The sequence below is a fragment of the Ranitomeya variabilis genome, chromosome 4, assembly GCF_051348905.1.
Source record: "Ranitomeya variabilis isolate aRanVar5 chromosome 4, aRanVar5.hap1, whole genome shotgun sequence".
In the NCBI taxonomy this organism is placed as follows: domain Eukaryota; kingdom Metazoa; phylum Chordata; class Amphibia; order Anura; family Dendrobatidae; genus Ranitomeya; species Ranitomeya variabilis.
Window position 1 is genome coordinate 94,784,212 of NC_135235.1, and position 27,399 is coordinate 94,811,610.

Genomic DNA, 27,399 nt, shown 5'->3' on the forward strand with positions numbered 1-27,399 from the left:
TATCTATAAAAGTTTGAAGATTACACCTTCCGTTCTGCCTGTCACAAAAGAGTTACATTTGTCCGCGTTCAGTTTGGCCTGCAGCATCAGGCTTTATCCAGGGGCACCACGAGGAGGAACGGACTCACCCCCATACACTGCTTAGTCTTCTTCTGCTTATAATTTAGATAATATCTTTTGCTCTGATATTTAGTCTTATGCATAATGTTCTTCTGCTCTTTGTTCTGCAGCCTCTTGTTCTTCTGCTTCTCGGTCTCCCATGTCGTCGTCGTCTCCAGGGTCGTCGTCTCCGGGGTCGTCGTCATCGGGGTCGTCGTCATCGGGGTCGTCTTCAGGGTCATCGTCTCCAGGGTCGTCGTCATCTCGGTGGTTGTCGTCTCTGGTGTCGTCATCATCTTAGGGGTGGTCTTCAGGGTCATCGTCTTTAGGGTCTTGAACTTGGAAATGTAGCAGAAGGTACAAGAAGGCTGAGAAAATGCCGAGAAACAGCTGATGGAACTGGAACTCGGATGGCTACCCGAAGGTCCAAGAGCCAATGGAACTACCGTGGACCAGCTGACGTTACTGGAACCCGGTTACTAAGCAGGAGGTACCCGTGCCTGAAAGCACTACCAAGGACCACCTGACGTTGGTGGAACTCGGATACCCAGAGGGAGGCACCTAAGCCAAAGGCTCTGCTCGGAACCAGCTGACGGTACTGGAACCAGGATGGGGAGCAGAAGGTACAAGAGCAAAAGACACTGCCGAGAACCAGCTGACGGTACTGGAACCCGGATGGGTAGCCGAAGGTCCAAGAGCCAATGGAACTACCGAGGACCAGCTGACGTTACTGGAACCCGGTTACTAAGCAGGAGGTACCCGTGCCTGAAAGCACTACCAAGGACCACCTGACGTTGGTGGAACTCGGATACCCAGAGGGAGGCACCTAAGCCGAAGGCTCTGCCCAGAACCAGCTGACGGTACTGGAACCAGGATGGGGAGCAGAAGGTACAAGAGCAAAAGACACTGCCGAGAACCAGCTGACGGTACTAGAACCCGGATGGGTAGCCGAAGGTCCAAGAGCCAATGGAACTACCGAGGACCAGCTGACGTTACTGGAACCCGGTTACTAAGCAGGAGGTACCCGTGCCTGAAAGCACTACCAAGGACCACCTGACGTTGGTGGAACTCGGATACCCAGAGGGAGGCACCTAAGCCAAAGGCTCTGCCCGGAACCAGCTGACGGTACTGGAACCAGGATGGGGACCTATTCAAGCTTGTCTTCCTAGAGCCCCAACTGGCGGTGTTAGAGCCCAGGGTCAGCAGAAGGAGGAGCAGGGGGAGGGGAGTGTAGGCCGAAGCCTGCACTGGCGGCAGCTTTGGGTCTGTTGTGCCTGCGTGGCGGTCGCAGGACACGTTGCCGGCTACACAGCAGGGGATCAGCTGGCGGTGCTGAACCCCACTGACACATTGGCGAGGTGTTTGGCTCTGTGCAGCCAGCACTTCCGGACAGCAACTAGCGGTGTTGGAGCCCGGGCTCTGCCGGTGGAGCAGAGTGTAGGCCAAAGCCTAATTGAACCGATTTCAAAGGTAACCTTTAACCCCCCCTCAGGGGTTACAAACTAGAAGAGCCACAGCTTATGCAGCAGTAGTGCCGCACAAGTCAAAGGTTGCTCTTTTAATTTTTCTCCTTGCACGAATGAAACACGTATAACATTTAGCCCTTTATACAGTCAAACTGTGTTGGAGGCGTGAGTTCCCTTCGTAATGAGACGCAGCACAGCTGACAAAAATGCCACCTTGGTGCTTTGCGCGGCCTCCTGAGCTTCGTTATTTGCTGCACAGGAGTCTGCGCTGTCGTGTTATCCCTTGGCCTTGCGCTGTTAGCGCTGCCCGTCCTCTGACAACATTTGATGTCGGCCGGTGCGGTTCGCGATGACCATGAATCCCAGCCCCGCAGTGTCTTAACATTGTTAAAACACTGCGGGGCTGGGATTCATGGCCTGGCGCAGTACATATGTTCGCCTCTCGCACTCGGGTCCATACACCCGCTTCAGACTGTGCGGCGTCAGCTGATCCCTTATCGCATGCCACGGCCATGAAGCCGCACAGTCTGAAGAAGGCGGAAGGAGATGAGTGACAACAGGCGAAGATATGCACTGCTAATGCCCATCAATCACACCCTCGCAGTCCAAATAAATAAGACACCGAGGGGTGTTGTGTGGGTCAGGGCGGCCGCAGAGGCGCAGGCAGCCAAACAATGATGCCAGAGGACGGGCAGCGCTACCAAGGGGGTTGCAGCGTGTCATTACAAAGGAAAGTCACACCTCCGGGACGGTTAAATGGTCACACAGAGGACACATTTTAGACGTGTTTTCAGTTCCACATGTGCGAGGAGAATACGTTTATGAGCCACCTTGCACACATGCAGCATTACTGCTGTACAAGGTGGCTGTACAACATAGAAACACCTGGGGGAGGGGGGACAGGTTCCCTTCAATTTCAGTTCTTGTGTCTGCGTGGCTGTCGCAGGACACGTTGCCGGCTACACAGCAGGGGAACAGCTGGCGGTGCTGGACCCCACTGACACATTGGCTGGTGTTTTTCTCTGTGCAGCTAGCAGTACCGGGCCCAAACTGGCGGTGTTAGAGCCCAGGGTCAGCAGGAGGAGAGGGAGCAGAGTGTAGGCCGAAGCCTGCACTGGCGGCAGCTTTGGGTCTGTTGTGCCTGCGTGGCTGTTGCAGGACACGATGCCGGCTACACAGCAGGGGAACAGCTGGCGGTGCTGAACCCCACTAACACTTTGGCTGGTGTTTTCCTCTGTGCAGCTAGCAGTACCGGGCACCAACTGGCGGTGTTAGAGCCCAGGCTCTGCAGGGGGAGCAGAGTGTAGGCTGAAGCCTAATTGAACCAATTTTAAAGTAAACCTTTAACCCCCCTCAGGGGTTACAAACTAGAAGAGCCACAGCTTATGCAGCAGTAGTGCCGCACAAGTCAAAGGTTGCTCCTTTAATTTTTCTCCTTGCACACGCCGAATGAAACACGTATAACATTTAGCCCTTTATACAGTCAAACTGTGTTGGAGGCGTGAGTTCCCTTCGTAATGAGACGCAGCACAGCTGGCAAAAATGCCACCTTGGTGCTTGGCGCGGCCTCCTGAGCATCGTTATTTGCTGCACAGGAGTCTGCGCTGTCGTGTTATCCCTTGGCCTTGCGCTGTTAGCGTTGCCCGTCCTCTGACAACATTTGATGTCGGCCGGTGCGATTCGCGATGACCATGAATCCCAGCCCCGCAGTGTCTTAACATTGTTAAAACACTGCGGGGCTGGGATTCATGGCCTGGCGCAGTACATATGTTCGCCTCTTGCTTGGGTTCTTACACCCGCTTCAGACTATGCGGCGTCAGCTGATCCCTTATCGCATGCCACGGCCATGAAGCCGCACAGTCCGAAGAAGGCGGAAGGAGATGAGGGATAGGCGAAGAAATGCACCGTTCATGCCCGTCAATCACACCCTCGCAGTCAAAATAAATAAGACACCGAAGGGCGTTGTGTGGGGCAAGGCGGCGGCAGAGGCGCAGCCAGCCAAACAATGAGGCCAGAAGACGGGCAGCGCTACCAAGGAGCTTGTTGCGTGTCAATACAAAGGAAAATCACACCTGAGGGACGTTTTAATGGTCTCAGAGGACTCATTTTAGACGTGTTCAGTTCCCCATGGGCAAGGAGAATAAGTTTCCGAGCCACCTTGCACACATGCAGCATTACTGCTGTACAAGGTGGCTGTACAACATAGAAACACCTGGGGGAGGGGGGACAGGTTCCCTTCAATTTCAGTTCTTGTGTCTGCGTGGCTGTCGCAGGACACGTTGCCGGCTACACAGCAGGGGAACAGCTGGCGGTGCTGGACCCCACTGACACATTGGCTGGTGTTTTTCTCTGTGCAGCTAGCAGTACCGGGCCCAAACTGGCGGTGTTAGAGCCCAGGGTCAGCAGGAGGAGAGGGAGCAGAGTGTAGGCCGAAGCCTGCACTGGCGGCAGCTTTGGGTCTGTTGTGCCTGCGTGGCTGTTGCAGGACACGATGCCGGCTACACAGCAGGGGAACAGCTGGCGGTGCTGAACCCCACTGACACTTTGGCTGGTGTTTTCCTCTGTGCAGCTAGCAGTACCGGGCACCAACTGGCGGTGTTAGAGCCCAGGCTCTGCAGGGGGAGCAGAGTGTAGGCCGAAGCCTAATTGAACCAATTTTAAAGTAAACCTTTAACCCCCCCTCAGGGGTTACAAACTAGAAGAGCCACAGCTTATGCAGCAGTAGTGCCGCACAAGTCAAAGGTTGCTCTTTTAATTTTTCTCCTTGCACACGCCGAATGAAACACGTATAACATTTAGGCCCTTACACAGTCAAACTGATTTTGAGGCGTGAGTTCCCTTCATAATGAGACGCAGCACAGCTGGCAAAAATGCCACCTTGGTGCTTGGCGCGGCCTCCTGAGCATCGTTATTTGCTGCACAGGAGTCTGCGCTGTCGTGTTATCCCTTGGCCTTGCGCTGTTAGCGCTGCCCGTCCTCTGACAACATTTGATGTTGGCCGGTGCGATTCGCGATGACCATGAATCCCAGCCCCGCAGTGTCTTAACATTGTTAAAACACTGCGGGGCTGGGATTTATGGCCTGGCGCAGTACATATGTTCGCCTCTCGCTTGGGTTCTTACACCCGCTTCAGACTATGCGGCGTCAGCTGATCCCTTATCGCATGCCACGGCCATGAAGCCGCACAGTCCGAAGAAGGCGGAAGGAGATGAGGGATAGGCGAAGAAATGCACCGTTCATGCCCGTCAATCACACCCTCGCAGTCAAAATAAATAAGACACCGAGGGGCGTTGTGTGGGGCAAGGCGGCGGCAAAGGCGCAGCCAGCCAAACAATGAGGCCAGAAGACGGGCAGCGCTACCAAGGAGCTTGTTGCGTGTCAATACAAAGGAAAATCACACCTGAGGGACGTTTTAATGGTCTCAGAGGACTCATTTTAGACGTGTTCAGTTCCCCATGGGCAAGGAGAATAAGTTTCCGAGCCACCTTGCACACATGCAGCATTACTGCTGTACAAGGTGGCTGTACAACATAGAAACACCTGGGGGAGGGGGGACAGGTTCCCTTCAATTTCAGTTCTTGTGTCTGCGTGGCTGTCGCAGGACACGTTGCCGGCTACACAGCAGGGGAACAGCTGGCGGTGCTGGACCCCACTGACACATTGGCTGGTGTTTTTCTCTGTGCAGCTAGCAGTACCGGGCCCAAACTGGCGGTGTTAGAGCCCAGGGTCAGCAGGAGGAGAGGGAGCAGAGTGTAGGCCGAAGCCTGCACTGGCGGCAGCTTTGGGTCTGTTGTGCCTGCGTGGCTGTTGCAGGACACGATGCCGGCTACACAGCAGGGGAACAGCTGGCGGTGCTGAACCCCACTGACACTTTGGCTGGTGTTTTCCTCTGTGCAGCTAGCAGTACCGGGCACCAACTGGCGGTGTTAGAGCCCAGGCTCTGCAGGGGGAGCAGAGTGTAGGCCGAAGCCTAATTGAACCAATTTTAAAGTAAACCTTTAACCCCCCCTCAGGGGTTACAAACTAGAAGAGCCACAGCTTATGCAGCAGTAGTGCCGCACAAGTCAAAGGTTGCTCTTTTAATTTTTCTCCTTGCACACGCCGAATGAAACACGTATAACATTTAGGCCCTTACACAGTCAAACTGATTTTGAGGCGTGAGTTCCCTTCGTAATGAGACGCAGCACAGCTGGCAAAAATGCCACCTTGGTGCTTGGCGCGGCCTCCTGAGCATCGTTATTTGCTGCACAGGAGTCTGCGCTGTCGTGTTATCCCTTGGCCTTGCGCTGTTAGCGCTGCCCGTCCTCTGACAACATTTGATGTCGGCCGGTGCGGTTCGCGATGACCATGAATCCCAGCCCCGCAGTGTCTTAACATTGTTAAAACACTGCGGGGCTGGGATTCATGGCCTGGCGCAGTAGATATGTTCGCCTCTCGCTTGGGTTCTTACACCTGCTTCAGACTATGCGGCGTCAGCTGATCCCTTATCGCATGCCACGGCCATGAAGCCGCACAGTCCGAAGAAGGCGGAAGGAGATGAGGGATAGGCGAAGAAATGCACCGTTCATGCCCGTCAATCACACCCTCGCAGTCCAAATAAATAAGACACCGAGGGGCGTTGTGTGGGTCAGGGCGGCCGCAGAGGCGCAGGCAGCCAAACAATGATGCCAGAAGACGGGCAGCGCTACCAAGGGGGTTGCAGCGTGTCATTACAAAGGAAAGTCACACCACCGGGACGGTTAAATGGTCACACAGAGGACACATTTCAGACGTGTTTTCAGTTCCACATGTGCGAGGAGAATACGTTTATGAGCCACCTTGCACACATGCAGCATTACCGCTGTACGAGGTGGCTGTAAAACGTACAAACGCCTGGGGGAGGGGGGACAAGTTCCCTTCAATTTCAGTTCTTGTGTCTGCGTGGCTTTTGCAGGACACGATGCCGGCTACACAGCAGGGGAACAGCTGGCGGTGCTGGACCCCACTGACACATTGGCTGGTGTTTTTCTCTGTGCAGCTAGCAGTACCGGGCCCCAACTGGCGGTGTTAGAGCCCAGGGTCAGCAGGAGGAGGAGATGGAGCAGGGTGTAGGCCGAAGCCTGCACTGGCGGCAGCTTTGGGTCTGTTGTGCCTGCGTGGCTGTTGCAGGACACGTTGCCGGCTGCACAGCAGGGGAACAGCTGGCGGTGCTGAACCCCACTGACACATTGGCTGGTGTTTTTCTCTGTGCAGCTAGCAGTACCGGGCCCCAACTGGCGGTGTTGGAGCCCGGGCTCTGCAGGGGGAGCAGAGTGTAGGCCGAAGCCTAATTGAACCAATTTCAAAGGTAACCTTTAACACCCCCTCAGGTGTTACAAAGTAGAAGAGCCACAGCTTATGCAGCAGTAATGCTGCACAAGTCAAAGGTTGCTCTTTTAATTTTGCTCCTTGCACACGCTGAAAGGAACACGTATAACATTTAGGCCCTTACACAGTCAAACTGATTTTGAGGCGTGAGTTCCCTTCGTAAAGAGACGCAGTACAGCTGGCAAAAATGCCACCTTGGTGCTTGGCGCGGCCTCCTGAGCATCGTTATTTGTTGCACAGGAGTCTGCGCTGTCGTGTTATCCCTTGGCCTTGCGCTGTTAGCGCTGCCCATCCTCTGACATCATGTAATGTTGGCCGTTGCGGTTTGCGATGACCATGAATCCCAGCCCCGCAGTGTCTTAACATTGTTAAAACACTGCGGGGCTGGGATTCATGGCCTGGTGCAGTACATATGTTCGCCTCTCGCTTGGGTTCTTACACCCGCTTCAGACTATGCGGCGTCAGCTGATCCCTTATCGCATGCCACGGCCATGAAGACGCACAGTCCGAAGAAGGCGGAAGGAGATGAGGGACAGGCGAAGAAATGCACCGTTCATGCCCATCAATCACACCCTCGCAGTACAAATAAATAAGACACCGAGGGGCGTTGTGTGGGGCAAGGCGGCCGCAGAGGCGCAGGCAGCCAAACAATGATGCCAGAAGACGGGCAGCGCTACCAAGGAGCTTGTTGCGTGTCAATACAAAGGAAAATCACACCTGAGGGACGTTTTAATGGTCGCAGAGGACTCATTTTAGACGTGTTCAGTTCAACATGGGCAAGGAGAATAAGTTTCTGAGCCACCTTGCACACATGCAGCATTACTGTCGTACAAGGTGGCTGTAAAACGTAGAAACACCTGGGGGAGGGGGGACAGGTTTCCTTCAATTCCAGTTCTTGTGTCTGCGTGGCTGTTGCAGGACACGTTGCTGGCTGCACAGCAGGGGAACAGCTGGCGGTGCTGAACCCCACTGACACATTGGCTGGTGTTTTTCTCTGTGCAGCTAGCACATCTGGGCCCCAACTGGCGGTGTTAGAGCCCAGGGTCAGCAGGAGGAGGAGAGGGAGCAGAGTGTAGGCCGAAGCCTGCACTGGCGGCAGCTTTGGGTCTGTTGTGCCTGCATGGCTGTTGCAGGACACGTTGCCGGCTGCACAGCAGGGGAACAGCTGGCGTTGCTGAACCCCACTGACACTTTGGCTGGTGTTTTTCTCTGTGCAGCTAGCACATCTGGGCCCCAACTGGCGGTGTTAGAGCCCAGGGTCAGCAGGAGGAGGAGAGGGAGCAGAGTGTAGGCCGAAGCCTGCACTGGAGCAAGTTGAAAGGGAAACTTTAAACCCCCCCCAGGCGTTTGTAGCTGAAAGAGCCATCGTGTACAGCACTAATGCTGGAAAAGGTAAACTTAGCTCTTTTAATTATGGTCCTTGCACATGCTGAACCTAACACTTATGAAAAGTGTCCCCTCCTACCGTGATACCGTCCGGTAGGTGGAACTTTCCTTTGTGATGTGACGCAGCACAGCCGTCTGTTGTGAATTTGGATTCTGGGCTCCCCCGGTGGCTACTGGTGGAATTGAACTGGTGTTTTCATCTTCTCTGTTCACCTGTTCCCATCAAGATGTGGGAGTCGCTATTTAACCTTGCTGCTCTGTTAGTTGCTTGCCGGTCATCAATGTTATCTGAAGCCTCTCTGTGCTTGTTCCTGCTCCTAGACAACTACTAGATAAGTTGGACTCTTGTCCATGTTTGTTTTTGCATTTTTGTTCCAGTTCACAGCTGTAGTTTCGTTACTGTGTCTGGAAAGCTCTTGTGAACAGGAATTGCCACTCTGGTGTTATGAGTTAATGCCAGAGTTTTAAAGTAATTCCTGGATGGTGTTTTGATAGGGTTTTCAGCTGACCATGAAAGTGTCCTTTCTGTCTTCTGCTATGTAGTAAGTGGACCTCAAATTTGCTAAACCTATTTTCATACTACGTTTGTTATTTCATCTTAATTCACCGCCAATACATGTGGGGGGCCTCTGTCTCCTTTCGGGGTATTTCTCTAGAGGTGAGCTAGGACTAATATTTTCCTCTGCTAGCATTATTTAGTCCTCCGGCTGGTGCTGGGCATCTAGAATCAACGTAGGCATGCTACCCGGCCACTGCTAGTTGTGCGTTAGGTTTAGTTCATGGTCAGCTCAGTTCCCATCTTCCAAGAGCTAGTTCCTATATATGCTGATGCTATGTTCTCTTGCCATTGAGAACATGACAGTTTGACCGGCCCACAAAGTGTTAATTGTTTGGGCTGAAGCAGGAGAAAAAGAAGTGTTTAAGGGAATTTTTTTTTTTTTTTTTCTTCCCCCTCAGAGTTTTGCTGCCTAGCCCTTAATTGCTGTCTAGCTGCTTCTTACCTCCTCTTAACCCTTGAATGGCTCTGTGTCCACTTGTTTGTAATGGATCTTCAGAGTGTAACTGCAGGTTTGAATAATCTCGCCACGAAGGTACAAAATTTGCAAGACTTTGTTTGTCATGCACCTGTATCTGAGCCGAGAATTCCTTGGCCGGAATTTTTCTCGGGGAATAGATCTGGGTTTCAGAATTTTCGAAATAATTGCAAATTATTTTTGTCCCTGAAATTTCGCTCTGCCGGAGACCCTGCACAGCAGGTCAGGATTGTGATTTCCTTGCTCCGGGGCGACCCTCAAGACTGGGCTTTTTCATTGACACCAGGGGATCCTGCGTTGCTCAATGTGGATGCGTTTTTTCTGGCCTTGGGGTTGCTTTATGACGAACCTCATTTGGAGCTTCAGGCAGAAAAAACTTTGATGTCCCTATCTCAGGGGCAAGATGAAGCGGAAATTTACTGTCAAAGATTCCGTAAATGGTCTGTGCTTACTCAGTGGAATGAGTGCGCCCTGGCGGCGACTTTCAGAGAGGGTCTCTCTGATGCCATTAAGGATGATATGGTGGGGTTCCCTGTGCCTGCGGGTCTGAATGAGTCCATGACAATGGCTATTCAGATCGATAGGCGTTTGCGGGAGCGCAAACCAGTGCACCATCTGGCGGTGTCCACTGAGAAGTCGCCAGAGAGTATGCAGTGTGATAGAATTCTGTCCCGAAGCGAGCGGCAGAATTTTAGACGGAAAAATGGGTTGTGTTTCTATTGTGGTGATTCTACTCATGTTATATCAGCATGCTCTAAGCGCACTAAAAAGCTTGATAAATCTGTTTCCATTTGCACCTTACCGTCTAAGTTTATTCTATCTGTGACCTTGATTTGCTCTTTGTCATCTATTACCACGGACGCCTATGTCGACTCTGGCGCCGCTTTGAGTCTTATGGATTGGTCCTTTGCCAAACGCTGTGGGTATGATTTAGAGCCTTTGGAGACTCTTATTCCTCTGAAGGGGATTGACTCCACCCCATTGGCTAATAATAAACCACAATACTGGACACAAGTAACTATGCGTATTAATCCGGATCACCAGGAGATTATTCGCTTTCTGGTGCTGTATAATCTACATGATGATTTGGTGCTAGGATTGCCTTGGCTGCAATCTCACAACCCAGTCCTCGACTGGAGAGCTATGTCTGTGTTGAGCTGGGGATGTAAGGGGGCTCATGGGGATGTACCTGTGGTTTCCATTTCATCATCTATTCCCTCTGAAATTCCTGAGTTCCTGTCTGACTATCGTGACGTCTTTGAAGAATCCAAGCTTGGTTCATTACCTCCGCACCGAGAGTGCGATTGTGCCATAGATTTAATCCCGGGTAGTAAATACCCAAAGGGTCGTTTATTTAATCTGTCTGTGCCTGAACATGCTGCTATGCGAGAATATATAAAGGAGTCCTTGGAAAAGGGACATATTCGTCCATCGTCATCTCCCTTAGGAGCCGTTTTTTTCTTTGTGTCAAAAAAAGACGGCTCTTTGAGACCATGTATCGATTATCGGCTTTTGAATAAAATCACTGTAAAATATCAATACCCATTGCCGTTGCTGACTGATTTGTTTGCTCGCATAAAGGGGGCCAAGTGGTTCTCTAAGATTGACCTTCGTGGGGCGTATAATTTGGTGCGAATCAGGCAGGGGGATGAGTGGAAAACCGCATTTAATACGCCCGAGGGCCACTTTGAGTATTTAGTGATGCCTTTTGGTCTTTCTAATGCTCCGTCAGTTTTCCAGTCCTTTATGCATGATATTTTTCGCGATTATTTGGATAAATTTATGATTGTGTATCTGGATGATATTCTGATTTTTTCGGATGACTGGGACTCTCATGTCCAGCAAGTCAGGAGGGTTTTCCAGGTTTTGCGGTCTAATTCTTTGTGTGTGAAGGGTTCTAAGTGTGTTTTTGGGGTACAGAGGATTTCCTTTTTGGGATATATTTTTTCTCCCTCTTCCATTGAAATGGATCCTGTCAAGGTTCAAGCTATTTGTGATTGGACGCAGCCCTCTTCTCTTAAGAGTCTTCAGAAATTTTTGGGCTTTGCTAACTTTTATCGTCGATTTATTGCTGGTTTTTCGGATATTGCTAAGCCATTGACCGATTTGACTAAGAAGGGTGCTGATGTTGCTGATTGGTCCCCTGACGCTGTGGAGGCCTTTCGGGAGCTTAAGCGCCGTTTTTCCTCTGCCCCTGTGTTGCGTCAGCCTGATGTTGCTCTACCTTTTCAGGTTGAGGTCGACGCTTCTGAGATCGGAGCTGGGGCAGTGTTGTCGCAGAAAAGTTCTGACTGCTCCGTGATGAGGCCTTGTGCCTTCTTTTCCCGTAAATTTACGCCCGCTGAGCGGAATTATGATGTTGGGAATCGGGAGCTTTTGGCCATGAAGTGGGCTTTTGAGGAGTGGCGCCATTGGCTTGAGGGGGCCAGACATCAGGTGGTGGTATTGACTGACCACAAAAACTTGATTTATCTTGAGACCGCCAGGCGCCTGAATCCTAGACAGGCGCGCTGGTCATTATTTTTCTCTCGGTTTAATTTTGTGGTGTCATACCTACCGGGTTCTAAGAATGTTAAGGCGGATGCCCTTTCTAGGAGTTTTGAGCCTGACTCGCCTGGTAACTCTGAGCCCACAGGTATCCTTAAGGATGGAGTGGTATTGTCAGCCGTTTCTCCAGACCTGCGGCGAGCCTTGCAGGAGTTTCAGGCGGATAGACCGGATCGTTGCCCACCTGATAAACTGTTTGTTCCTGATGATTGGACCAGTAGAGTCATCTCTGAGGTTCATTCTTCTGCGTTGGCAGGTCATCCTGGCATTTTTGGTACCAGGGATTTGGTGGCAAGGTCCTTCTGGTGGCCTTCCCTGTCACGAGATGTGCGAGGCTTTGTGCAGTCTTGTGACGTTTGTGCTCGGGCCAAGCCTTGTTGCTCTCGGGCTAGTGGATTATTGTTGCCCTTGCCCATTCCTAAGAGGCCTTGGACGCACATCTCGATGGATTTTATTTCAGATCTGCCTGTTTCTCAGAAGATGTCTGTCATCTGGGTGGTGTGTGACCGTTTCTCTAAGATGGTCCATTTGGTTCCTCTGCCCAAGTTGCCTTCTTCTTCCGAGTTGGTTCCTCTGTTTTTTCAAAATGTTGTTCGTTTGCATGGTATTCCTGAGAATATCATTTCTGACAGAGGGACCCAATTCGTGTCTAGATTTTGGCGGGCATTCTGTGCTAGGATGGGCATAGATTTATCTTTTTCGTCCGCTTTCCATCCTCAGACGAATGGCCAGACCGAGCGGACTAATCAGACCCTGGAGACATATCTGAGGTGTTTTGTGTCTGCTGACCAGGATGATTGGGTTGCTTTTTTGCCATTGGCAGAGTTCGCTCTCAATAATCGGGCCAGCTCTGCCACTTTGGTGTCCCCGTTTTTCTGTAATTCGGGGTTTCATCCTCGATTTTCCTCTGGTCAGGTGGAATCTTCGGATTGTCCTGGAGTGGATGCTGTGGTGGAGAGATTGCATCAGATCTGGGGGCAGGTGGTGGACAATTTGAGGTTGTCCCAGGAGAAGACTCAGCTTTTTGCCAACCGCCACCGTCGTGTTGGTCCTCGGCTTTGTGTTGGGGATTTGGTGTGGTTGTCTTCTCGTTTTGTCCCTATGAGGGTCTCTTCTCCTAAGTTTAAGCCTCGGTTCATCGGCCCGTATAAGATATTGGAGATTCTTAACCCTGTTTCCTTCCGTTTGGACCTCCCTGCATCCTTCTCTATTCATAACGTTTTTCATCGGTCATTATTGCGCAGGTATGAGGTACCGGTTGTGCCTTCCGTTGAGCCTCCTGCTCCGGTGTTGGTTGAGGGTGAGTTGGAGTACGTTGTGGAGAAAATCTTGGACTCTCGTGTTTCCAGACGGAGACTCCAGTATCTGGTCAAGTGGAAGGGATACGGCCAGGAGGATAATTCTTGGGTGAATGCATCTGATGTTCATGCCTCTGATCTGGTTCGTGCCTTTCATAGGGCCCATCCTGATCGCCCTGGTGGTTCTGGTGAGGGTTCGGTGCCCCCTCCTTGAGGGGGGGGTACTGTTGTGAATTTGGATTCTGGGCTCCCCCGGTGGCTACTGGTGGAATTGAACTGGTGTTTTCATCTTCTCTGTTCACCTGTTCCCATCAAGATGTGGGAGTCGCTATTTAACCTTGCTGCTCTGTTAGTTGCTTGCCGGTCATCAATGTTATCTGAAGCCTCTCTGTGCTTGTTCCTGCTCCTAGACAACTACTAGATAAGTTGGACTCTTGTCCATGTTTGTTTTTGCATTTTTGTTCCAGTTCACAGCTGTAGTTTCGTTACTGTGTCTGGAAAGCTCTTGTGAACAGGAATTGCCACTCTGGTGTTATGAGTTAATGCCAGAGTTTTAAAGTAATTCCTGGATGGTGTTTTGATAGGGTTTTCAGCTGACCATGAAAGTGTCCTTTCTGTCTTCTGCTATGTAGTAAGTGGACCTCAAATTTGCTAAACCTATTTTCATACTACGTTTGTTATTTCATCTTAATTCACCGCCAATACATGTGGGGGGCCTCTGTCTCCTTTCGGGGTATTTCTCTAGAGGTGAGCTAGGACTAATATTTTCCTCTGCTAGCATTATTTAGTCCTCCGGCTGGTGCTGGGCATCTAGAATCAACGTAGGCATGCTACCCGGCCACTGCTAGTTGTGCGTTAGGTTTAGTTCATGGTCAGCTCAGTTCCCATCTTCCAAGAGCTAGTTCCTATATATGCTGATGCTATGTTCTCTTGCCATTGAGAACATGACAGCCGTCATTCTTACCCCCTTGGCGCCGTGCGCCGCCTCCTCAGCATTGTTTGAATCAGTCCCGGAGCCTGCGCTGTTAGGTTAGCCCTTGGCCATGCACACATTTTGCGCTGCCCGTCTTCTGACATCATTTGGTGTCAGGCTGGCTGTGCCTGTGCGGCCGCGCTGGCCGAGATCCCGCCTCGTACTGTCTTCTGATTTAATCCCACTGGGGGCCTGAGATCCGTGGCCATGCGCAGTGCATATCCTCGCCTCTCACTCCCCTCCCTACGGCTTCTTCAGACTGTGCGGTGTCACGGCCGTGGCATGCTATTAGGGACCAGCTGACACCGCACAGTTTGAAGAAGCCGTAGGGAGATGAGTGAGAGGTGGAGGTTCAGATATGCACTGCGCATGTCCATGGATCTCTGGCCCCCAGTGGGATGAAATCAGAAGACAGTACGAGGCGGGATCTCGGCCAGCGCGGCCGCACAGGCGCAGCCAGCCTGACACCAAATGATGTCAGAAGACGGGCAGCGCAAAATGTGTGCATGGCCAAGGGCTAACCTAACAGCGCAAGCTCCGGGACTGATTCAAACAACGCTGAGGAGGCGGCGCACGGCGCCAAGGGGGTAAGAATGACGGCTGTGCTGCGTCACATCACAAAGGAAAGTTCCACCTACCGGACGGTATCACGGTAGGAGGGGACACTTTTCATAAGTGTTAGGTTCAGCATGTGCAAGGAGCACCACGAAAAGAGGCACTTTTTCCCTTTGCATCATTACTGCTGCACAAGGTGGCTCCTTCAGTAACAAACGCCTGGGGGGGGGGGACAGGTTCCCTTAAATTTAACTTGTTGTGCCTGCATGGCGGTTGCAGTACACGTTGCCGTATACACAGCAGGGGAACAGCTGACGTTACTGAACCCCACTAACACATTGGCAAGGTGTTTGGCTCTGTGCGGACAGCACTTCTGGACGGCAACTAGCGGTGTTGGAGCCCAGGGACAGGTGGAGGAGGAGGAGGTGGAGGAGGTAGGAGGAGGTAGGAGGGATTGCCACACACACAGCAGGGGAACAGCTGATGTTACTGAACCCCAATAACAGAGGAGGGACTGTTGACTGTGCGGACAGCACTTCTGGACGGCAACTAGCGGTGTTGGAGCCCAGGGACAGGTGGAGGAGGAGGAGGTGGAGGAGGTAGGAGGGATTGCCACACACACAGCAGGGGAACAGCTGACGTTACTGAACCCCAATAACAGAGGAGGGACTGTTGGGACTGTGCGGACAGCACTTCTGGACGGCAACTAGCGGTGTTGGAGCCCATGGACAGGTGGAGGAGGAGGAGGTGGAGGAGGTAGGAGGAGGTAGGAGGGATTGCCACACACACAGCAGGGGAACAGCTGACGTTACTGAACCCCAAATACAGAGGAGGGACTGTTGACTGTGTGGACAGCACTTCTGGACGGCAACTAGCGGTGTTGGAGCCCAGGGACAGGTGGAGGAGGAGGAGGTGGAGGAGGTAGGAGGAGGTAGGAGGGATTGCCACACACACAGCAGGGGAACAGCTGACGTTACTGAACCCCAATAACAGAGGAGGGACTGTTGACTGTGCGGACAGCACTTCTGGATGGCAACTAGCGGTGTTGGAGCCCAGGGACAGGTGGAGGAGGAGGAGGTGGAGGAGGTAGGAGGAGGTAGGAGGGATTGCCACACACACAGCAGGGGAACAGCTGACGTTACTGAACCCCAATAACAGAGGAGGGACTTTTGACTGTGCGGACAGCACTTCTGGACGGCAACTAGCGGTGTTGGAGCCCAGGGACAGGTGGAGGAGGAGGAGGTGGAGGAGGTAGGAGGAGGTAGGAGGGATTGCCACACACACAGCAGGGGAACAGCTGACGTTACTGAACCCCAATAACAGAGGAGGGACTGTTGGGACTGTGCGGACAGCACTTCTGGATGGCAACTAGCGGTGTTGGAGCCCAGGGACAGGTGGAGGAGGAGGAGGTGGAGGAGGTAGGAGGAGGTAGGAGGGATTGCCACACACACAGCAGGGGAACAGCTGACGTTACTGAACCCCAATAACAGAGGAGGGACTGTTGGGACTGTGCGGACAGCACTTCTGGACGGCAACTAGCGGTGTTGGAGCCCAGGGACAGGTGGAGGAGGTAGGAGGAGGTAGGAGGGATTGCCACACACACAGCAGGGGAACAGCTGACGTTACTGAACCCCAATAACAGAGGAGGGACTGTTGGGACTGTGCGGACAGCACTTCTGGACGGCAACTAGCGGTGTTGGAGCCCAGGGACAGGTGGAGGAGGAGGAGGTGGAGGAGGTAGGAAGAGGTAGGAGGGATTGCCACACACACATCAGGGGAACAGCTGACGTTACTGAACCCCAATAACAGAGGAGGGACTGTTGACTGTGCGTACAGCACTACCAGGCAACAACTAGCGGTGTTGGAGCCCAGGGACAGGAGGAGAAGCAGAGGAACACAATGTAGGCCGAAGCCTGATTGGAGAAAGTCGAAAGGGAACCTTAACCCCCCCCCCAAGGCATTTGTAGCTGAAAGAGCCAGCTTGTGCAGCAAAAAAGATGCAAAAGGAAAAGGTGGCTCTTTTCATGATGCTCCTTGCAAACACAGAACTAAACACTTATAAAATGTGTCCCCTGATACCGTGTGACCGTCCCGGAGGTGGGACTTTCCTTCGTAATATGACGCAGCACAGCCGTCATTCCTACCTCCTTGGCGCCGTTCCCCGGCTCCTCAGCGTTGTTTGATTCCATCCCGGAGCCTGCGCTGTTATGTTATCCCTTGGCCAGGCACACTTAGCGCTGCCCATCTTCTGACATCATTTGGTGTCAGGCTGGCTGCGCCTGTGCGGCCGCGCTGGCCGAGAGCCCGCCTCGCAGTGTCGTCTAATGTAATCCCACCGTGGGCCTGGGATCCGTGGCCATGCGCAGTGCATATCCTCGCCTCTCACTCCCCTCCCTATGGCTTCTTAAGACTGTGCGGTGTCACGGCCGTGGCATGCTATTAGGGACCAGCTGACACCGCACAGTCTGAAGAAGCCATAGGGAGATGAGAGAGAGGTGGAGGTTCAGATATGCACTGCGCATGTCCATGGATCTCAGGCCCCCAGTGGGATGAAATCAGAAGACACTGCGAGGCGGGCTCTCGGCCAGCGCGGCCGCACAGGCGCAGCCATCCTGACACCAAATGATGTCAGAAGACGGGGAGCGCTAAGTGTGCCTGGCCAAGGGATAACATAACAGCGCAGGCTCCAGGACGGAATCAAACAACGCTGAGGAGCCGGGGCACGGCGCCAAGGGGGTAGGAATGACGGCTGTGCTGCGTCATATTACGAAGGAAAGTCCCACCTCCGGGACGGTTTTACGGTATCAGTGGACACATTTTATAAGTGTTAAGTCCTGCGTGTGCAAGGAGCTAAACAAAAATAGCTACCTTTTCCTTGTGCAGCATTACTGCTGTACAAGGTGGCTCTTTCAGTAACAAACGCCTTGGGGGGGGGGACAGGTTCCCTTACATTTCAGTTGTTGTGTCAGCGTGGCGGTCGCAGGACACATTGCCGGCTACACAGCTGGGGATCAGCTGACGTTACTGAAACCCAATAACACTGGGTCGTATGTTTTGACTGTGCAGACGGCACTTCTGAGCCTCAACTGGCGGTGTTGGAGCCCAGGAATTTAAGTTCGGGTGGTAGAAAGATGAACACAACAGGAGACCTGGATACTGTAGACAGTCACCTAATTATTTAATCAGGAAGAGGAGTGGCAAATTCCTGCGAGATCCAGGCCTTGTTCATTTTCAGGAAAGTAAGCCGGTCAACGTTATCTGAGGATAGTCGCATGCGACGGTCAGTTAGTACACCACCTGCAGCACTAAAGACACGTTCCGATAATACACTGGCCGCAGGGCAAGCCAGCACCTCCAATGCATACTGGCTTAGCTCTGGCCATGTATCCAGCTTTGAGACCCAAAACTTGAAAGGGGAAGAGCCGTCTGGGAGTACAGCAAGAGGGCAAGACATGTAGTCTGTCACCATCTGACGGAACCGTTGCCTCCTGCTGACTGGAGCCGTCTGTGATGGTGTAGACTTTTGTGGCGGGCACAGAAAACTGTGCCACAGTTGGGCCATACTGCTCTTGCCTTGGGCAGAGGCACTGCTTCTGCTCCCTCTTTGTGCAGAGCCTCCACCACTGCCTGGACGCACTGAGCTGCTTTGGAATGCACTAGCAGCACTTCTCTCACTTGGAATGGAGAAGATGATGGAATTCACCAGTGTGTCTTGGTACTCCCGCATTTTTCGCTCCCGGTTCAACGGTGTGATGAGGCTTTCTACGTTGTCCCAGTAGCGAGGATCGAGGAGGGTGAACACCCAATAATCAGACATGTTGAGAATGTGGGCGATGCGGCGGTCGTTTCTCAGGCACTGCAGCATGTAATCCACCATGTGCTGCAGACTGCCAACTGCCCAAGAAACGCTGTCCCCTGCTGGAGGCGTGATCTCTGCCCGCTCGTCATCACCCCACCCTCGCTGTACACACTGACTACTGGACAATTGTGTAACTCCCTCCTCTGGACGGATGTCTTCCTCCTCCATTGACTCCTCCTCATCCTCCTCACAAACTGTCCCCTGCCTACGCGTTTGTGAGGAACCACGTGGCGCTGACTGTCCAGAAGATGATGGAAATGCTGAATCCTCATCCTCCACCTCTTCCACAACATCATCCCTTAGCGCTTGCAGTGATTTTTCAAGCAGGCAGATAAGGGGGACAGTCATGCTGACTAGTGCATCATCTGCACTCGCCATCCGCGTGGAATAATCAAAGGGACGCAAAACCTGGCAGACGTCATTCATAGTGGCCCACTCTGTGGTTGTGAAGTCTGTACGGCGCTGACTGCGACTTCTTTGCGCCTGAAGCAGCTGGTACTCCATTACAGCTTGCTGCTGCTCACACAACCGCTCCAACATATGTAACGTGGAATTCCACCTGGTAGGTAGGTCACATATGATGCGATGTTCCGGCAGGCGGTGTCGGCGCTGCAGAGCCGCAATGCGCGCTTTTGCCGTGCTGGAACGCCGCAAGTGAGCACACTCTAGGCGGAGCTTGTGCAGCAGTGCATCAAGATCCGGATAGTCCCTCAGAAAACTCTGCACGACCAAATTGAGCACATGTGCCAGACATGGGATGTGAGTAAGGTTGCCGAGGCCCAGAGCTGCCACCAGATTTCGGCCATTATCACACACTACCATGCCTGGCTGGAGATTCGCTGGCACAAACCACACATCGCTCTCCTGCTTGATGGCATTCCAGAGCTCCTGCGCTGTGTGGCTTCGATTCCCCAAATAAATTAATTTCAAGACGGCCTGTTGACGTTTGGCCACGGCTGTGCTCATGTCGGTCGTAACAGGTACACGTTCATCACGGGTCCATGTGGAGGTGGACTGTGACGGCTCCTGCAGCGATGATTCTGAGGAACTGGTGTAGGAGGAGGAGTCAATGCGTACAGAATGGATTCCTGCAATCCTTGGAGTGGGCAGGACACGTCCTGCGCCACTCGCACGGTCTGTACCCGGCTCAACGACATTAACCCAATGGGCAGTGAGGGAAAGGTATCGCCCCTGTCCATGTTGACTGGTCCATGCATCGGTGGTGAGGTGGACCTTGCTACTGACGGCGTTCAGCAGCGCGTGTTTTATGTGTCCCTCCACATGCTTGTGCAGGGCAGGGACGGCTTGCCTGCTGAAGTAAAAGCGGCTGGGCACATTGTACTGTGGGACTGCCAATGACATCAAGTCACGGAAGCTGTCAGTCTCCACCAGCCTGAATGACAGCATTTCCAGTGACAGAAGTTTGGCAATGCCTGCAGTCAGAGCCTGTGCTCGTGGGTGGTTTGACGAGAAAGGCCGCCTTTTCTCCCATGCCTGTACTACCGATGGCTGTAGACTGGGCTGGGAGTGTGTGGATGACTGGGAAAGTGGTGCTGCGGGTGGAATTACAGCGGGTCTCTGGACAACAGGGCCAGAGGTTCTTCCACGGCGATCCTGGGAGGAAGCCGAACCAGCTGCGTGTGAGCTGGAGGAAGAGGCAACACGAGCTGAAGAGGTGGTAGCTGCCGCTGTTGGTTGGCCTAGCTCTTCAGTGTGTTTTTCTAACTCCGCCGGGTGCCTGGTGCGCACATGTTTCCACATGTTGGAGGTATTGAGGTTGCTGACATTTCGACCTCTTTTGACTTTGTGATGACACACCTTGCATTTGACATAGCAAATGTCAGCTGCAACTGTGTCAAAAAAGGACCAGGCACTGCAAGTCTTGGGAGCGCCCTTTTTGGCTTTTGGAAGAGACATGCTCCTAACGGCTGCCAAAGCGGAGGCTGCAGGATCCGCAGTCTTCCCCCTCCCTCTCCCTCTTTGGGCCGTACGGGGAATCTCTTCCTCAGAGCTGCTCCCACCACCTTCCTGTCCCTCACGCCAAGATGGGTCAAGGACCTCATCATCTACACTACCCTCTGCCCCCAACTGCTCCTCCTAGGTAGTCTCAGCAGCAGAGCACGCACCAGTAAGTGGCACCTGAGTGTCATCATCAGCTGATGCAGCCTGCGATGTGGTGACCGGAGCCACTGGCCCACCCGCCTCTTCAGAGGAAGAGAGAAAAAGCTGTTGGGCATCACTGCACCCTGCCTCTTCTTCCATTTCTCCAATGCTGCTTGGCTGGCCCCCTGTTTCCAAGCCAAGAGATTCAGAGAACAGAAGTAGAGACGGCTCCTGTCCTGGGCTCTCTGTCTGCCTGGGCAATTTGGCAGGTGGTGAAGAGACAGATGGCTGCTCTCCAGTGCTCTGTGTCTGAGAGGATGTGGCACTAATTGAAGTTGATGCATTAGCTGCCATCCATCCGACAACGGCTTCAATTTGGTCTTCACGCAGCAGCGGTGTACGGCGCTCTGCGACAAAGCTGCGCATGAATGACTGTTCCCTTGTGAAAGTGGGTGCTGATGAGTCACCGGTGCCCGCAGCGGGCACAGAATCCCCACGTCCCCTCCCTGCTCCGCGCCCACGCCCACGTGCCTTACTCACTGCCTTCTTCATCTTGGGTGACTGATAAAGATAAGCAGAAAAGTACTAACGGCTTTGTGTGCTTATTCCTGAACAACTCCTCCTAACAGGTATAAGAAACACTAATTTTCTAAAGTGTGGACTAGACTTTAATATGAGCTAATGTGGCCTACAGAAATGTAAAGTGGTGTCACTGGTGTGTTTGGTGAACTTTATTATTTATTTATTTTTTGGGGGCTGAACTGACAACAGAGAGAGCTGCAGTCACACGGAGACCGTGCAGACAGCCGTAAACGGCGCTGCAAGGCCCAAAAACCCTCCTCTACGTTATCCTATGTAGTGTTTTTCCACAAGTTAGCTGGAGACGGGTGGAAAGACACTAATAGGAATTTTTTGAAAAAATGTGCAGCAGCCTGCACTACTTAAAACAAAATGAAAATTGATTTTGCAGTATGACGCAGTGAAGAACCCTGAGCTGGAGACAACCAGGCTATGGCTGCTCACAGACTACAGGGCGAGCTGCAGTCACACGGAGACCGTGCAGACAGCCGTAAACGGCGCTGCAAGGCCCAAAAACCCTCCTCTACGTTATCCTATGTAGTGTTTTTCCACAAATTAGCTGGAGACGGGTGGAAAGACACTAATAGGAATTTTTTGAAAAAATGTGCAGCAGCCTGCACTACTTAAAACAAAATGAAAATTGATTTTGCGGTATGACGCAGTGAAGAACCCTGAGCTGGAGACAACCAGGCTATGGCTGCTCACAGACTACAGGGCGAGCTGCAGTCACACGGAGACCGTGCAGACAGCCGTAAACGGCGCTGCAAGGCCCAAAAACCCTCCTCTACGTTATCCTATGTAGTGTTTTTCCACAAATTAGCTGGAGACGGGTGGAAAGACACTAATAGGATTTTTTGTTAAAAATTAGCAGCAGACTACACTACTTGGAAAAAAAAAAAAAAAAAGAACAGTATGAGGCAATGAACCACCCTCCCTGAACTGAATACAACCAGCTATGGATGGCCTATGTGGCTGCACTCAGACTAGAGAGTGGGCTGCACTCACACACACACACACACACACAGACCTTGCAGATCGCTGTGAAAACAGCGCTACAAGGCAAAAGCAAGGTGAATAGTAGGTGAACACAGCGGTTGCTAAATTAGCCTTTGGAAAGCACAAAGAAGCAAATCGCTATCTCTAAACTGGCCCTCAGTCAGCAAACAGCGTCCTGTCACTAACTGAATTCACAGCAGAGTGATCGCAAAATGGCGCCAGCGACTTTTAAACTGCATCATGACATCATTTCAGCAGCCAATCACAGCCATGCCAGTAGTTTCATGCCCTCCATGCTGAACAGGATGTGCCCACACTTGAAATCATTCTCATTGGCTGAATTTGTGCATTTTGAATCTGGGAACTTCCGATTCCGGTATCCGATACGCGGCAAGTATCGGAATCCCGGTATCGGAATTCCGATACCGCAAGTATCGGCCGATACCCAATACTTGCGGTATCGGAATGCTCAACACTAGTACCGAGACATTCTTAATAAAAATCTGCTGCCATCTACCAGGATGATAAAGATGAAACGAGGGTGGACGTTTCAGAAAGACAGTGATCCCACACACACAGCCAAGGAAACTCTCAATTTGTTTCGGAGAAAGGAAAATAAAGCTGCTAGAATGGCCAGCCAATCACCAGACCTGAATCCAACAGAAAATGTATGGAAGGAACTAAAGTTCAGAGTTCATAGAAGACCACAGGACCTTCAGGTTTTTAAGAGTGTTTGTGTGGAAGAATGGGCCAAAATCACACCTGAGCAATGTCTGAGACTAGTTTCTCAAAACAGGAAGTGTCTTAAAGCTGTCATCACCAACAAAGGCTTTTGTATAAAGTATTAATTAGATTTCAGTAAGCGTATTCAATACTTTTTCCTGTGTCATTTCTCATTATAACATACTGTATAACGTAAATGATGGACATCTATGGTTTGATTACTTTGCCTGTGTGGAATGGATGGGTTGTTACTGACATATGGCGAGAATGTCATGTCAATAGTGCCTTTAGAAATACATTTACTTACATGTTCAATAGCTATTTCACCTGATGTACTGATATAGAATTTAGAATATGAGACCCATTGCGGACAGTGATGATGTCTGTAAAATGCTATGGAATATGATGGCGCTATTTGAGGGAGTAAAACAAATATACCGTAAAGTGCATATGAAAGTAATCCTATTTCTGATCTGTTTATAGTATAAAGTGTATGCAGCCTACATGGACAGGCCCTGGTAATAAAGCCGACCCTGTTGTTGTTATTGTTACTTCAGAGCACATTCCATTATAGGACACGCATGGCCACCAAATGTTTCACATGTCTTTTTCCCAGCCTTACTCAGTGCTGCCACCTAGTGCACGTTCACACCACTTATGGCATATTGTTTTAAAAGGAACGTGCCAAAATTTGTCACTTGAAATGAAAATCTGCGTCACATTTGGAGTAATGTCAGGCAGAAAATGTGAACGTCATTAAGCTACATAGGATCAAACGGTATTTTATTATTCCCTTTCCAGTAAGAGGAGTAAGGGAAAGATCTTGCCAAACTAAGGAAATAAGGGTGACGCTAGTTATAACAAAAGCAAATGTCAATGTTTGTTTCTCTGTTTAATGCACAAATGGAGTAAGAGATTTTATAAAGGAATAGGAGGCTGTATAATATCTGATAAAAAATCACGTTCATTGATTTTCTAAATATCTAATATAATAATACTTGGTTGATAATCCAAGAGGTGAAAAAAGAAGCAATAGAGGTGTATTGGTATGGTGTACATTTTGGTATGCAGATATATTGAGAAGCTTAGTTACTGTTTAGCAGGGTCGGCGTCAGGGGCTGGCAGAATAGGCAGCTGCCTAGGGCCCCCAGCCAGTAGCCACTCATGAGTCAGAAGGGCCCACCCGGCACCGCCTTCCCTATGCACCACATTCAACTGTATCGGCATGATTAGTACACCTCAGGTAATAGTATTGTAGCCAATCAGATACTGACCGTTTGCCATAACTCAGTAAGGGCTCATGCAGACCACTGTATTTTCGGTCCGACTGTGATCCTACAAAGCATCACATTGCACTTGAACTAATGTTATTCTATAGGGCTTTACACATGTCCAATTTTTCCTCTGTTGTAGGAAAAAAAATTGCAGCATGCATGATTAGCATCCGTAAATCTGATTGCACTCGGCAATGCCAGTCAATGTGTCCGTCCCCATAAAATAAAAAATAGGAGAGCACTCAGATGACATCCGACTGCAGTCCAATTTTCATGGACTGAATGTAGACATTTGTTTTACATCTTTTACACATCTGAGAAAGTCGAATCAAACGCATCAACCTTTGATCAGACTGTCATTAGCCTAATCGGCCTGATTCTCTCAAATGAGAGGAAATATGATCATGTGACCCTTTCCTAATAGAAAACTATGAATGTATTCAACCAAAACATATGGCAGAATTTCCTACTCATTGACTGTGGAGGCCAGAGCTAGTCTTATGTAAACGACATGCAGTGTATAATCCTTCACTTTACTACACACATTGCCTCTCCCCAGCCCGAGGCCATTACCTGACCTGCCCTCCTCTGCTGGAGCATAAAGATCTGCATTACAAACATCTCTCCAGATGATGGTGAGATCATCTAAACCAACACTACGAAGAGTTAACAAGACAGAGAGAAAAAGAAGAAAGGGCCAAGACAAAATAGTGAGTAGAAAGACATAAAGTGATTTCCAATATAAATATTATAATCAAGCAGAAAAATATTTTTTGGGGAAAAAGTTATGCAGTTATACAATATCAAAATGTAGTTCAGTTCCAAAATTAGACAACGCAGAATAAAAAGAACCGTTTTAAGATGCCTAATCTTTTTCGTTTGAGAAAGGGGTGCAAATTTTGTCAAAATCGTACTAATGAAATTTTCACCAGGAACATTTGTGCAGATTTCAATGTTCCTGGTGAAAATTTCATTAGCACAATTTTGACAAAATTTGCACCACTTTCTCAAACGAAAAAGATCTTGAATATATATTTTTTCAACCCAATGTGCAAAACTTACAATTAAATCTATATATAGTTTAGATTGTAAGATAATGAGAAAAACTGTCTTCCCTAATTATATGTAATCATTATTTCAGCCTCATCTCTAAATAAACTAAGTAGCAATAACATCATATTATAATTTATTTGTAGACAAGGCTAAAATAATGATAGCTTATAAAGACGATATAAAAGCAATAATTCTATGAAACCACAAACACCAACTTATGGCACTGCATTTCCTTCCAGGACCTATGAGATGCGATGTAGAGCCCGCTTGCCTTCTCATTTATACAGATTAAAGGAATTCCTGCCATAACTTCTGTAGATTACGCTAAGATCTGCTTACCATAGACTGAGTTCCGGGTCAGACAAGCAGCAGCCTCAGCTCTTTATATCCAATGCGTGTTATCTAAGCCCACACAGATCCAGAGGAAATTTGCAAATTCTCCACATGTCAGCTCTACGTCTCCGCTCTGATGCTGAGCCACAGTATTCAAACTCAGGTGCCTGCACTGTAATGCTAAGGACTTGCACTCCACCCCCTGAACTGCTCCTGCCAATGCTGAGCCATGGTGTCCCCGCTCATAAATCACTAGAATCAGGTTACAGGATTTTATTTTCTACTTATTAGCTACCCATAACTCAACACACACTTTCATCCTTTTCCTATAAAACCCAAAGGTGTCGCCTTCAAAACAGTAATTTGAACATGGCATATTGTTGTCGATGTAGCACCAAAAACTCGAAAGCACTTTACAAATCAGAGGGTACATGTACAAATAAGACATTGCAGACTAACACAATTAGGGCTCACTTACACCACCATATTTTCCGTCAAAGTTCGATCCAACAAAAAATCGAATCACACTTGGAGAAATGTTATTCTATGGGGCCGCGCACATGTCTGATTTTTTTTCCTTGAATCGGCTTGCAGCTTGTCCGAGTTTGGTCCGAATATCGTAACGCTCTCGACCATGCAAAGCAATGAGTGAATGCAAATGATCACGTGTAGTCCAATTTTCGAGCAGTGACACAATGGAGAAGATGGAGAAATTTTGTTCTCCATCTTCTTACAGTGTGATACGATTCTCTCTTCCGAGGAGCTGATCACAATATGCTGACACTAGGACCAGAGTTTGATCAGATTGTCAATTTGCATAATTGGCCTTATTTTCTCAGATGAAAGAATCTACGGTAGTAGCCTAAATGTCCGTTTACACAAACGGACCAGTGGCAAGATGCTACCTGCAATCGGTAAACCTTTACCTATTGGTGGTCGTTTGAATGTCTCTTTACACAGGCAGACCAAAGCCAACAATGCCCACTAACAGTCCATGAGAATAGACTGCTATGGTTCTCGGCAGCATGAGTCCTGTTCCCCCAAGATAATGCATGAACGATGCTCTTTTATGCTGCATTCTGGTCATAAGATCACACTCGGACATCCTGGAATTGTTCCCTTGAACCGGCTCAGTTCGAGGAATAAATTGGACTTGTGCACAGCTACATACTGTAGAATAAGATTGGCTTGAGTGTGATCCGATGTTTTGTCAGATTGCACTCGTACAATCTGCAATCGAATCACACTCTGATCAAACTCTGATCATACTTACACACTTTCAGAGTGTGTAATCCACCCAATTCTCTCGGATGAAAGAATATATGCCCATGTGACCCTAGTTTTAAGGTGAGTGCCAACATAAATCTTTTCAGAGAGGCAAAATTTTGTTAAAACGGTTTGTGATTTCTGCTAAGGGGGTTGAAATGAGATTTTTCCAATATTTAACTGTTTTTAGTCTGTTTTCAATTAAGATATACTTAATACTACTGGATTATACTCAAAGATCAAGATGAGTGGATCTTATCAAATTCAAATTTTCTGACTTTGCCAAATTTTTCCAAATAATTTGATTTTCTGCAAATAAATTAGCATGAATCTCAATACTGGTAAAGCTTGTAATTGCTTGGAAAATATATGTGGGGGAGAGGAGAAAGAGAAAAGACTCCACTGACCATGAGAGCTTAAAATTTAATGGAGGAAGAAAGTGAGGACCCTACTGACCATGGGAGTTTAAACACAACAGGAGAGAAATTACTGGGTAAGTCTCCGGTGAT

At 50.1% G+C, this 27,399-nt stretch overlaps 1 protein-coding gene across 1 annotated transcript in view; it reads right to left on the minus strand.

Moving 5' to 3' along the window:
• Window positions 1–25,786, minus strand: part of SLC16A12 (solute carrier family 16 member 12) — a 90,419-nt gene extending 64,633 nt beyond the window's left edge. The window contains exon 1 of the mRNA XM_077258933.1: window positions 25,631–25,786. The gene's annotated coding sequence lies outside the window, so the exon portion shown is untranslated. The remainder of the gene's footprint in view (window positions 1–25,630) is intronic.
• Between the last annotated feature and the right edge of the window lie 1,613 nt (window positions 25,787–27,399).